The sequence below is a fragment of the Sarcophilus harrisii genome, chromosome 1 (assembly GCF_902635505.1).
Source record: "Sarcophilus harrisii chromosome 1, mSarHar1.11, whole genome shotgun sequence".
Taxonomy (NCBI): Eukaryota; Metazoa; Chordata; class Mammalia; order Dasyuromorphia; family Dasyuridae; genus Sarcophilus; species Sarcophilus harrisii.
The window spans coordinates 526,687,960-526,701,008 of NC_045426.1; the positions used below are offsets into that span (position 1 = coordinate 526,687,960).

The 13,049-nt window shown below is 36.5% G+C and overlaps 1 long non-coding RNA gene across 1 annotated transcript in view; it reads left to right on the top strand.

Moving 5' to 3' along the window:
* Positions 1 to 498: 498 nt before the first annotated feature.
* The window catches only part of LOC116420626, a 75,805-nt gene continuing 63,254 nt past the window's right edge, over positions 499 to 13,049 (top strand). The window contains exon 1 of the long non-coding RNA XR_004230996.1: positions 499 to 642. This is a non-coding gene — a long non-coding RNA (uncharacterized LOC116420626). The remainder of the gene's footprint in view (positions 643 to 13,049) is intronic.

A 13,049-nucleotide genomic window follows, 5' to 3' on the forward strand; every position in this document is an offset into this window, starting at 1 on the left:
GAGAACTATGGGAAATGAGTGTGGAACACAACATAGTATTTTCACTCTTTTTATTGTTTTTTGCTTGCATTTTATTTTCTTTCTCATTTTTTTCCTTTTTGATCTTATTTTTCTTGTGCATCATGATAATTGTAGAAATATATGTAGAAAATTACATATGTTTAATTGGATCACTTTATGTCTAGGGGAGTGGGTAAAGGGAAAAAAAAAGAAAAAAATTGGAAAAATAAAATAAAATGGCTGACTCCTATTTCAAGGATGCATGAACTATTCTTGTTATCTGAAGATCTGGTGAATATTTTTTCCTAGAATATGAATTGCCCTGAAGCAACTTAAACCAGGAACCTGACTATAGAAATCACTTTTTAAGGCTCTCAATTGTAATGGTAGTGATGGTGGAGTAGAATTCCTGTTCTTCTGTATAGTTCTATTTTGTTAGTCTGTCATAGGGGGATATAGAATTCTGGAGGGACCCATAGGGTCCCTGGTTATGGAGTTTCTGACCCAACAACACTTAAGGTCTGAGCATAGAGTTAACCCAGTCAGTTTCTGACCCATTTGTGCTGAGGTGATAATGTCCACGAACGGCTTCCTACAGTCCTCATCATAGAAAAAATGAGTGGGGAGGTGAATCATGCTGAAGTAAGTATCTCATTAAAACAAAGGGATGACAGCCCTGAGAAAAACTGATAACATCGATAGTTAAACACTTAAATGAATGAACAAAAAACAGAATAAAAAAGATCCAACACTGGGCAAAGAGGTAAAAATTGCCTGATGATAGATAAATATACCTGCATTCTTTTTTTTATAATAACTTTTTATTGATAGAACCCATGACAGGGTAGTTTTTTTTACAACATTATCCCTTGCACTCACTTCTGTTCTGATTTTTCCCCTCTCTCCCTCCCCTAGATGGCAAGCAGTCCTATATATGTTGAATATGTCCTAGATACAATATATGTGTGCAGAACTGAACAGTTCTCTTGTTGCTCAGGGAGAATTGGATTCAGAAAGTAAAAATAACCTGGGAAGAAAAACAAAAATGCAAGCAGTTTACATTCATTTCCCAGTGAGCTTTCTTTGGGTGTAGCTGCTTCTGTCCATCATTGGTCAATTGAAACTGAATTAGATCTTCTCTTTGTCGAAGAAATCCACTTCCATCAGAATACATCCTCATACAGTATCATTGTTGAAGTATATAATGATCTCCTGGTTCTGCTCATTTCACTTAGCATCAGTTCATGTACGTCTCGCCAATCCTCTCTGTATTCATCCTGCTGGTTGTTTCTTACAGAACAATAATATTCCATAACATTCATATACCACAATTTACCCAACCATTCTCCAATTGATGGGCATCCATTCATTTTCCAGCTTCTAGCCACTACAAACAGGGCTGCCACAAACATTTTCTTTCCCTTCTTTAGTATCTCCTTGGGGTATAAGCCCAGTAGAGACACTGCTGCATCAAAGGGTATGCACAGTTTGATAACTTTTTGGGCATAATTCCAGATTGCTCTCCAGAATGGTTGGATTCGTTCACAACTCCACCAACAATGTATCAGTGTCCCAGTTTTCCCGCATCCCCTCCAACAATCATCATTATTTTTTCCTGTCATTTTAGCCAATCTGACAGGTGTGTAGTGAGTGGTATCTCAGAGTTGTCTTAATTTGCATTTCTCTGATCAATAGTGATTTGGAGCATCTTTTCATATGACTAGAAATAGTTTCAATTTCTTCATCTGAGAATTGTCTGTTCATATCCTTTGACCATTTATCAATTGGAGAATGGCTTGGTTTCTTATAAATTAGAGTGAATTCTCTATATATTTTGGAAATGAGGCCTTTATCAGAACCTTTAACTGTGAAGATGTTTTCCTAGTTTGTTGCTTCCCTTCTAATCTTGTTTACATTAGTTTTGTTTGTACAAAAGCTTTTTAATTTGATGTAATCAAAATTTTATGTTTTGTGATCAATAATGGTCTCTAGGTCGTCTTTAGTCACAAATTTATTCCTCCTTCACAAGTCTGAGAGATAAACTATCCTATGTTCCTCCAATTTGTTTATAATCTCGTTCTTTATGTCTAAATCATGGACCCATTTTGATCTTATCTTGGTATATGGTGTTAAGTGTGGGTCCTACCTGCATAAATATCCTAAGGGGACCTGAATGTCCTCTCTCCTAACATACTCAAACTTCTCTATTTTCCCTGAGCAAAGTTATTTTTCTAACTTGTGATAACCAGATGCACTTCTAAAAAAACTGTGCTACTGAGCTTGAGTCAAAGAAATAGTTAGCTTTACATGAATTCTCTCATTTGTATTTCCAGCTTGTCATACTGTTTGGCACATAGTAAGCACTTAATAAACAAATTTCATTCATTCATTCATTCATTCAAATAAGTCTGTGAGCAAATTACTACAAATTTTAGTACCTCCATTTTACAGAGGAGGAAACTCCAATGCTTGGAGATAATAGTTTATCCAACGAATATGTTTCAAAGGTAGGTTTTGAATACAGGCCTTTCAGTCTCCAGGTTCAACATGCCATTCATATTCCAGGTGCCTTTTATGTATTATCTGCTTAAGGGTCTTGATGATGAGACCAGAACAGATTTTATCAGTGAAATTCTTTGCCTTCTAACCAAGGAACAGGATGGCAAACCCTGACTTGGATTAGCGCATCTTTTTTTTTTCCTTCTCAAAATCTGAATGCCCAGATTTAACATTGTGCCACTGGGCTAAGCTTTATTTATTTATAAAAATTTTTAATCTTAAAGAATTTTAAATTGCTTCAACACTGACCCATTGACTGAAGAACTTGTGTATGTTTCTTGAGACCAGGATTGTTTGTTTCATTTTTGTAAGTCTGGCTAATCATAGAACCTTACTTAATTCTTGTTAAAGTGAACAGAACTTATCTTAGGTAACACAGTGAATATAGTGCTAGATTTAGAATTGGTGAAGTTCAAATCCTGCCTCAAATACTTACTAAGAAAATCTTTCTCATGCATGGTTTCTTATCTGTAAAAACGAGGATAATAATGGCACTGGGAGAAATGATTATTAAAGAACTAATTATTGAGGAGATCCAGGTTTCTTTTCCCCTTCCTAAATTCTCATTCTCTACTAGGTCATGCCATTATTTGAAAGACATTGCTGATAATGAGATTGGATTAACTTTCTACTCAACCTTATTCAGACCCCTTCCAAGTGGAGAAGCTCATTGTGTTATCCTCCAGCTTTGGTTTGTCTGGATTTCCTAAAGCTGGTCTGGAAGTCCCCTAGCTCTTCATTAGAATAGATCCATCTGTCAATATAAATTTCATTTTTCTTATTAATTGTTAACCAATTTGGTGGTTTCCATGAAGGGTTTTTTGCAATCAAGAGTGCCATTGACACCTTTTATTATTACCTAGATGATTAATAAAATGATTAATTACCCAGAAACTGTTTCTTAAACTTTTATATATTACAGTACTACTATTTCATAGGACTGTTGGGAGAATCAAAGGCAATAACATATGTAAAGCACTATGCAAATGGTAACTATCATCATCATCATCATCATCATCATCATCATCTTATCTTTCTTAGTTACTCTCATTTTTAGAAAGGCACACAGGCAATCAGTGTGCACAAGGATATCTCAGTCTGTTATGGGTGAGACTTTTGTACAGAATTCATTGAAGGGGTCTCTGCTTTATTTTGAAAAAGAAAGGGGCTAAAAAGGAGGGGGAGCTAATAGAGTGTAAATATTTCATTCCTGGCTTTTGAACAAATAGTAATAGGATCAAATATGTATTATGGTTTAGTGAGGAAAAGCCTTCCCTGGGCTCCCTGCAAAGAAAATTGTTTACATGTTATAAACTCAGGAGTTCTCCCAAAAGTAAAATGGAGGATAAATGAGGAAACAACATTCCACTTCTCTTTAAATTAAAAAAAAAAAAAAACTTAAAAAAATATAAAATCCCAATCCATGTTATTAAACCCTTTACCAAATTAAATCCTCAATATTGTTGAACTGATAGAAAGGGCTATGTTGGTGGTGGTGTTTTCCTAAATCTGAAGGGTGTTAAACATAGTTTTTCTATATAATAGATTGCTGTAATTCAGCGAATTCAGCCCCTGGTTATATGGACAAAGGCCATTCAGTGGAAGCTCTGTCTGATTCCTAGCACCACCTTTTCTCCCTCAGCTTTAGTCTTTAAGGCCGCTATTGCTTATTCTTCCCTTGGGATAATGGAATACTACTGATTATTGTCACTGAGTGCAGTGATTCTGGACTTGGAGTGAAGAAGGCACGAGTTTCCCATATGGCCTCAGATACTAAGTGTGTGACTCTCAGCAAGACATTTAACCTCAGAGGCCTGCCTCAGTTTCCTCATCTGTAAAATGGGGATAATAGTACTGACCCCCTAGAGTTGTATAAGAATGCTTATTCCTTGTCCTTTGATTTTTTTCTTTTTCACTATATAAATATTGCTTTTCTCTCTTCCTTTGACAAAGGGTGTGGGGCATTTGGAAGGCTTTTGATTTTGTTATGTCATTCTCCTAAGCAATCCCTTTTAAAAAATCTAGTTTTTTTCAATTTTGTTTTTCTCAGATTAGAAAAATGCTCCTGAAATTCTAATCCAATTCCACTTCCAGGCTTTTTAGAACTGGAAAGAATGGTAGCTCTCAGTTAGGTAAAAATGATTAGCAAGTCCTGGAGAGAAGGGATCAAATATGTTTTGTAAGTCCCTGGTCTATGGTAGGAATTTGCTAATGAAAACCTCTTAGACAAATCAGCAGGTCTGTTAGAACTCAGTTTCCTCATCTGAATATGAGGGAGGTAATCTAGATGTTCTCCAATGCCTCACCAGTTCTAAAACCTTAAGATTTTTATATGGCCAATTTTCAAAGGGGAATTCCCTTGTTCTCAACAAGGCTTCTAGTATTAGTTTGTTTTATGAGAAAAATGCACTTTTTGCAAAAATCAAAGAAGGAACCACATGATAACCACCAGCTTATAGCAGTGGAAGCTGTTTCCTGAATCTTTGGTTCTTTCTGGGTGCTATATTTGTACTCTCATGAGGTCAGACTTATGTCTTCTGTGCTCGTGTCCTTCTTCTGGTGAGTTATATTGAAAGATCTGCCAATTTTCTGCCATTTAAAGACTGTCTTGCTGTAGGGAGCCTTATTTTCCCCAGACCTCCCAGGGCAAGATGGCTAGCCATCATCAGTCCTGGTACTTGATATGTATGGGATCTCATCGAATCTTTCTCACATTACATGTGCTGTCATATGTGAATAATACTGGCTCACACAGGAAAAATGTTTTTCTTTGCCACAATATAACTTACTACAAACCTAGCAAGAACTACACAAAAAAAGTGCTTGAATGGCAAGATGATGGATTTCAGATCATTATGTTTTTGTTGTATTTTTGAATGGGCATTAAAATTCATCTCTGGGAAATGTTGAACAGCAAATGAACAAAGCCCCCATAATAGTTCTAATCCTTCTCCTTAATATGTGCACCAGAGGGTGCTATGCTGTGGGTCTGAAAGGGAATATTAACCATTCCAAAATACATTTAGGTTTCATTTTAAAAAAATAATGAAAGGCAAAATGCCTTACTGTATATTCTTGCTTCCCTCTAGAAGGAGAAAAAAAAACCCAGATACCGTTTTTAAACTGCAGCAGTGAAAAAAAAAAACATGTGAAATATGTGATGTGGTGTTTTTACCAACTGTCTAAATAAAGGTTTAGTGAGTCACTATGGAAAACAGAAAATCTTTCTTTATTTTAAGAGCTGCAGTTTAAGAGTTTTGTATGAAAAAGCTTCCCTTAGGTTTGTAACTTAAACATTGCCCATCTGCTATTTCCTCCCTGGTCTGCATTTACAGTAAATTTGAGATTTCCTTTTTTTCCCCCCGAAAATACATTTTTGAAAAAATGTACAGGTCTGGCCAATAGTGCCTACATGGATAGAGGGAAGGTTAATATCAGTTCTTTGGAAATGTGCTTCTTCTTCATCTGTATTCCGAAAGAGCCATTTCCTTTGTCTTTGGTCTAAATGTTTGAAATAGGACCACCATCCATGAGTCTCAAACAGAGGGTGTGAGAAGAGGTTGAATCTTAATTGGGACCTCAAACCACTTTCTAAAGTCATTTAGAAGGAATGGAGAAGCCACCTCACTTCAGAGCATCCCTCTTGGTGACCTTGTTTTCATTGATCGGGTTTGAAGAGAAATGCCAGTCCCCAAGCATGCACAGTATGACGCTCTGCTCATTACTTTCTGGGGCCATAAAAGCTTCCTCTCACTTATTTATTTATTTTCCAACAAAACACTCCACCTGCCTTTCTAGTCATGATTTTCCCTTTCCCTGTTAGGGCAAAAACATTTCCTCTAAAGGTACACTTTGTATTTTATTCTGGACCAGAGAAGTATTTGGATTCACGTCGCCCCTCTCCTGGTCGGGAGGAAGCTAGCGTCCAGACTTAAGAGAAATTATGTCCAGGTACAGGATTCAAAGACCCGAGTAGCTTCCTCAACTTGTATTTCTGTCTCTGACTCCCATTATTAATGAACTCATTCACTTTCATAAAAACAACTACACAAGTGCTTCTAACCATATCTATAAAACTATTTAATGCACTTTTCGAAACAAAGGCATCTTATAGCCATAGTAATTGCAGTTTTACTAGACCTTTAAATGAGAAGCAGCTACTTATTAAGTTTTGATATGGTGAGCTGATTAGACAAGTTAAACATAAAGGCACAATTTATGCATACTGTATAACCACATGTGCACGTAATGCAGTTCTAACACTGGTATTTGACTCTCATAGAGATAGGAAATCCTGCCAGGTATACAGTTTTATGCCACTTACAGGTTGCAAGTAGTAAAGAGAAAAATGCTGGATTTTACAGGAAAATAATATTCATAAATCTCCCATGGTGAATTACAGTATAACTCAGAGCTGTCTTTGTTTTGCTGCTGCTATGAATTCAATTCTGTTTCCAGTGTAGAAACAATAAACACAAAGACCAAACTGGAAACCACTCCCCTTGCATTTGGCAAGTGTTTATGGCCACTTTACAGCTGGACCTTCAAAACAGCCTTGGAAACAACGGGAATCACAACGACTTTCCTAACCTTTTTATTTCCTCTTCCGGTTAAGTGAGGTGACCTGCTGTTTATGAGGAATGATGCTTTGAGTGCATGAAGTTCTCTCAAATCTTTCTCCATTCTTAAATCATCTCCTTGGATGTGAATGGTTGGACATACCTGGCTTCCTCTTGATTTTGGCATCAGGGAGGGGCTGAGTGTTTTATTTTGAAACGAGTGAGTAAATGGTTTTATACTTTGAAGGAAAAACCTGAGTTGTCTCATCTATAAAGATGTTGCTTATCAGGTGATATATTTTTGAGTGACTCTGTTAGTTTTGATGGAGATTCATTTTTCAGGCCTGTATGCTCATAACCTGGGACTGTCGTTATTCTGAGGAAGCTTTCTGTAAATTGAAATAAAGAGGGTCTGCTCTCCAATCCTGCTCTGTGTAAAAATGCAATCCCCATCGCTCCCTACCTCCAAGGATCACATATTGCTTTGGTTGTAGTCTGAAGACTAGGGGCAAAGCTCTAGCTTTGCTACTAGCTATCTAAGTAGCCTTGAGGAAGCTACATAATTGGAGTTTCCTTTTTTGGAGAATGAGAATAATAATACCTTTTCTTTTTGCCTAACAGGATTGATGTTTGGATTAAATGAGATGAGCAATCAATATACTATATTGACTTGAGTATAGACCAGAGTTGTAAGATGAGATATCTTTGAAAGAAAAAAAACATACTAAAAAAATTTAAATCAAATTACTACATTAAAAAAATACACAATTTCCATTTTTGTTTTTTTCAACTCAAATGATACTTCCCCCCCCCTTTTATTACCATTGCTGTATCGTCTTCATTACTTCATTCTCTGACAAAACTCAAGTTTTACATATGCCACGTCTTGAAAACAAGTGTAACCTCTGCTCTGAAAAGTAGAGCACATAAGAGCACTTTGAAAATATCAACTTTTGTAAAATTTAAGATGATATTGTTAATGTTAATACATAATTATTTACTTGTTTCATTCAAATGCTTACTTGTCACTTATTTTTTAGGTGTCATAAGTATTTCCCACAGGATTGTATTATTTTATAAGCTCTCATAGGCAAGAACTAACGCTGAAACATTTTGGTTATTTTTTTTTAAGATACGTATAAAATTCTAATCTGTCAAGGGCTTTGTAGGAAGCCTTGAATAGAAAGATCCTTAAGAAATGTCTTTTGAATGGGCACCTATCAGTTGGAGAATGGATGAATGCATTTTAATCCATAAATATTATGGAATATTATTACACTATTAAACAGTGATGAATATGAAGAATTCAGAGAAACCTTAGAAACCTTGTATGGAATGATGCAAACTGAAGTAAAAAGAAGCAAAGGAAAACTATGTACAAGAAAAACAACAATGTAAAATATTACTATTAAAGGACAGGCAACCCGATGAACTTTTTTTAACCTGATGAATTTTAATGAACAATGCTAGAAAATTGATAAGGAAGTCATGTGATATAGTGGCAAGCTAACTCATGGCCTGTCAAATCAGAGAACCTATTTCAGTTCCTGCTTCTAATACTTACTGTTCATACTTCAACTAGTCACAACTTCCCTGAACCTCAATTTCCTAATCTATAAGGTGATTATTTTGGACTAGTTGACTTTTGAGAGTCTATATAACTCTAAACGGATGATCTGTGATCACTTACCTCTCCCAGAAAAAGTGGATGACAGTGGGTAAGGTCTATATTGTCAGATGCAATTGCTAAATTGGTTGGCTTTGATTAAATGCTTTTTTTTTCTTATAAAGAAGGGTTCAATAGAGGCAGACAGTTATTAGGTAAATGGTTGTGATGTAAAAACAAAAAGCAAGAAAAAAGAAAAAAGAAATGCCTTTGGATGATGATATAAAGGAATCATGGGGAAAATTTCACTTAAACAAAGGGCACCAGCCATAGCTATAAATATTTCCTAGGAACCTTGTATATGTATATTTTGGTGAGAAGGGATCCAAAATGAAGGAGAGGAGGAGTTTACAAAAGAAAACCATTGATATTTTCATGAATAAAGAAGAAGCGATCTCTTTTGGAAAGTTTTGTTCAAGGGTGTAGAATTTAATTTTTTTTTTGTCACTGCTAGATAAATTCAAGAAACCACAGACCATGTTGACTTAAAAAAAGTAATGAAAATAAACACATTGTGGCAGAAAATAAAATGGTGTGGATCAGTCAAATGAGCACTAATTCCAGAGTCAGAGGGCCTAGATCCATATTCCAACTTTGATAATTACTACCTCTGTGACTTTAGATAGGTTATTATCTTCCCTGGCTCATTTTTGTCATTTATAAGATGAAAGGGTCAGACTATATGGTCTTTGGAATGCTTTCCAACTCTAGAGCTGTGATCCTATGACCAAAATACCCAAACCAGATTCACTATTTAAAGAAACAAATACAAAATCCTTTTTTCTAGTCTTGGCTTACTGGGAAGGGCATTTTTTAGACAATTGACTGTCAATGAGTCAGGTCTGTGTTGTTCATTTTCAGTCACATGTGATCATTTTCAGTCATGCCCAACTTTTTGTGACTCCATTTGGGTTTTGTTTTTTGTTAATAAAGATACTGGAGTGCTTTTCCATTTCCTTCTTCAGCTCATTTTATAGATGAGGAAACGGAGGCAAACAAGGTTAAGTGATTTACCTAGGGTCACCCAACTATTAAGTATCTGAAGTCCGATTTGAACATAGGAAATTGAATCTTCCTTAACTCCAGGTCCAGCCTTCTATTCACTATGCCAGCCAGTTGTCAGTCAAGTCTATACTCAACCTTATAAACTGAGGAGAAAGAAAAAATATTCGGATAGAACTTAGAACACCCAGACATATCACTTTCTGGTGCTTCTTTATATTTTCATCTTCACTGTATTCTCTGACCACAGATTGTATCTCAGATTATCCCAAGGTTATTTGTCCTAAGGGAGCTGGAAAGCTCTGATCATAAGTAAATCAGAACAAACTTTTCCTCATCACTAGAAAAGCAAATCAAAGTAATTATCCTACTGAGGGCAGCAACATCTTTGTATGTAGTAGAAGCCCATTATTTGGAGTTATAGAAAATCCACTTTTTAAACCCAAACACATACACAGCCACAGAGGAAACCGTATCACCACAGGGGCTTCAGAAGGAAGAACTCTTCCTTTAAGGCTGATTCCTCAAAGACAAAAAATAAAGTCAGGACATGTATTTATTCTATACTTCCTTCCAAAGCTCAGGACTTTTGCTCTGTTTTCTTTTTCAGATCAGATCAAAAAGCAAAAGCAGGACATATTTTTCATCTCTTCTTCACATAGCTGAAAGGTGGCTTGTGGGTATGAAATCGAGGTTTTCTTATCATTGAAGCTAATTCTGAAACTAAGAAGGCTAAGGTGGAGGTGAAAATGGACTGGTTTCCTATGCTTAAAAAACAGAGAAATCTTAGAGAATTAATCAAAGATGCTGTGATACCTTTAGAGCCAGTTGTGTGACTATCCTTGAAGGAAGGGTATCTCTCTACTGAAAAGTGTAGCCTAACTTTCAATTATGTGTTATAAAGGGGATGGGAGGTGAGGGAGATGTAATATGAATAACCCCCAAATAAAGGAGAATCCAAAAGTCTTTTATATTTGATGTAGAAGGAATAGCATTGGGATGGTAGAGTGCTAGACTGAAAGTTCAGATTCCATTTTGGATACATGCTGTTTGACTTCATATGCCTTTTATTGAGTCATTAAGATTTTAATAGATGGGTTGGCAATGTAGAGGATGACTGGAGCATTTGGATTCTGTCTTTAGTGCAAATGGAGTAAGGTACATCCACTGGTGTATTTTTGAAAGTGAGGAGGTATATTGCAAACTTCTGTCTTTGTCTGAACCCTATCTGTTATGTCCATTCTTCCCCTTTCCCCAACAGCTTTTACCTGTCAGCTAATATATACCCCAGTTTAATCAATGTAATGGACCTGTAGGGAGAACTTTTTTTCTTTTTTATGTTTTAATATTATTTTCCCCAGTTACATGTAAAACATTTTTTACATTAAAAAAACTGGTGTTCCAGATTTTCCCCCTTCCTTTCCACACCCCCATTGGGAAGACCCATGTGAAGTTGTGCAAAATATTTCCATAAAGTCATGTTGCAAAAGAAACATAGATTCTCAGCCCCCCCCCCTGAAAAAAATCCTCAAGAAAAAAAAAGTTTAAAAAAGGATGCTTCAGTCTGTATTCAGATGCAATCAGTTCCGTCTCTGAGTAGATAGAATTTTTCATCCTAAGTCTTTCAGAGAAGTATTGGATCGTTGTATTGCTGAGATAGCAAAGTCATTCACAGCGGATCATCCCACAACTCTGTTATGTACACAATATATTTCACTTTGCTTGAGCTCATGGAGAGCTTTCCAGGTTTTTCTGTGAGCATCCTGCTCAACATTTCTTATAGAATAATAATATTCCTTCATAATCACATACCACCATTTATTTAACCATTTCCTAATTGATGGGAATCTCCCCAATTTCCAGTTATTTGCCCTGAGAAAAGAGCTGCTATAAATGTTTTTATACATATAAGTTCTTTTCCTTTTTTTTTTAAATATCTTTTGGGATTCATGCCTAGTAGTGATATTGTTAGGTTAGTATACATGGATATGCATGATATTTTTTTTTGTATTGAGTTGCAACCAGGTTTGAGCTATTACCTGTTTCCCATGTATCTGCAGTGCAGCAGCCCAAGAAGCTACTACTCCTAGTAATATCAAAAATTTATGTGATACTTTCTATGTGCCAGGTACTGTACTAAGCCCTTTATAAATAGTATCGTGGTTGGTCTTCACAACAATCCTGGGAGATAAGTGCTATTATTATCTCTAAGGAAACTGAGGCAGGCAGAGTTTAAATGACTTGTCCAAGATCGCACTTCTAGTAAGATTCTGAGTCAATCAGCATTTTATATTTTAACTAAAATAATAATGAAACTGAGAGAGAGGAGAGAGAGAGAGAGAGAGAGAGAGAGAGAGAGAGAGAGAGAGAGAGAGAGAGAGAGACTTTTGCATGCCTATTACATAATACTCAAAGAGGTCACAGAATTTGATTTCATGAATGACTATTAGAAATAGGAGTGGAAATAAATAAAACCACAGCGCTAGTATAACAACAAGGGTGAAGAATAGGTAGAGAAGGAAGGAAAACAGGCTAATAGATACTGCATAAGAATACTTTAAGTGGGAACCTCATACTAGAAAGGGATTCCCAAATCAGCTCTTCTATCTTTCCTCCCCAAGATCAGTTTAGGCTTCTTTTTTGCTTGAGCTGGACCCAGGCCTTTGGCTACCTCCTGGAATCAGATGCATAAAGTCCCAAGACCACAGTCCATAAAACAGTAGTATAAATATATTGGACACACAATCATGTACTTCATCAATCTATCCTCCCCCCCAAGCTATCTTTTATTCATGAATTTTTCTAGTTACTGCAATACATTCTTGACTGTCTATGAGCCAAAGACCAAGGGAGCCAGATGTGCTGAACACATCAATACTAAGGGGTCTATTCATCTAAAATTTGGCTCCATGGGTGCTGAGCCTTATAAGCTTTGCAGCCAACCATAATTGTCACTGACATCTCCCTGGAGTGACACTAGTACACTGGCTCTCAATATACCCCTTCTCCCCCTCCTTCTCCAAACGTTAGAATTGTGGGTTTCACCCACTCCCCTTCTACCTCTACTAGTTCCAGGAGCTGCGTCTTCCCAGGAGAGCTAGGCCAGCAAGTCTGTGTGCTGGAGAAAGCAGGGCGGGGTAAAGATACCAGCCTCCTCCAGAATGATGAATAAACTCCTGCCCTTTTGGGAGAGGGCCCAGCTCCATCTCTTGTTCTGGGCCCAAGACAAGCACTAGAGTGGGTCTTGAGAATGCAGGCCTCCT